This window comes from Cucurbita moschata, unplaced genomic scaffold (assembly GCF_002738365.1).
Source record: "Cucurbita moschata cultivar Rifu unplaced genomic scaffold, Cmos_1.0 Cmo_Scf01040, whole genome shotgun sequence".
Taxonomy (NCBI): domain Eukaryota; kingdom Viridiplantae; phylum Streptophyta; class Magnoliopsida; order Cucurbitales; family Cucurbitaceae; genus Cucurbita; species Cucurbita moschata.
Genome location: NW_019269556.1, coordinates 499 through 1668, shown reverse-complemented (window position 1 = coordinate 1668; position 1170 = coordinate 499). Strand labels below are relative to the sequence as shown.

General features: G+C 33.2%; 1 non-coding gene across 1 annotated transcript; it reads right to left on the bottom strand.

Moving 5' to 3' along the window:
* Positions 1-421: 421 nt before the first annotated feature.
* Positions 422-494, bottom strand: TRNAF-GAA. The gene has a single exon. It is a non-coding gene; the product is annotated as a tRNA-Phe (tRNA).
* Between the last annotated feature and the right edge of the window lie 676 nt (positions 495-1170).

Here is a 1170-nt window from a genome sequence, read left to right as displayed (position 1 = left end):
CAAGTTCAATGGTATTTTAGATTAAAAAGACTTTTATGAACTTCGTACCTTTGTTAGTGTTACTTTGTACCTTTGTTATTGTTATGTTATAGACATTTGGTCAAGTTCAACAAGCGGGATTGAGGTGATTCAAATTGTTAATGTTTAGTTTGAACACGTGACATTGAAATCTTTAGTTTGACACTCTCCCAAATGAACACTGATTAATTATATTTTAAAAAAGAAATAATAATCGACTAAACCATAAGGTGCAATGAATGCAAATCGAACACACAAGACCTTCCAATATTCAATCTAATGCTCTCCCAACTAAGCCATCCCAAATAACATAAAAAAAATGAATAATCAACTTAGTCAACCTATGCCAGTTATAATCACTAATTTTGAAAAGAATAGTCAAATTATGCAAATGTGAACCAAGTGTGGTGAACGTGGATCGAACACGTGACCTTCAGATCTTCAGTCTGACGCTCTCCCAACTGAGCTATCCCCGCAATCGTTAGAAATGAAAATTCATCAGTAAATATATTTTCGCCGATTCATTGAGATATTAAAAAGAAATAATGACTAATTTTAGATTGAATAGTCGGGTTATGCAACTAGAATCAGGTGCGGTGAACGTGGAGATCAAAACGTGACCTTCAAATCTTCAGTCTGACGCTCTCCCAACTGAGCTATCCCCGCAATCGTTAGAAATGAAAATTCATCAGTAAAGGTATTTTCGCTACTTCATTGAAATTTTAAATAGAAATAATCACTAATTTTTAATAAGATATTCAAGTTATCCAACTTGTATAAGGTGCGGTGAACTATAACACGTTAGGTATTTCCGATAATTCATTGAGATTTCAGAAAGGAACAATGACTAATTTTAGATTGAATAGTCGGGTTATGCAACTAGAATCAGGTGCGGTGAACGTGGAGATCAAAACGTGACCTTCAAATCTTCAGTCTGACGCTCTCCCAACAGAGCTATCCTTGCTAATATTAAAAATAAAAATTCATAAGTAAAGGTATTTTTGCTAATTCATTATGTTGAAAAAAGAAATAATGACTAATTTTAGATTGAATAAGCAAGTTATGTTTTTAGATTGTACAGTCAGGTAATAAACTTGTATTAGGTGCGTTGAACGTGGATAAAACACATGTGACCTTCAAATCTTCAGTCTA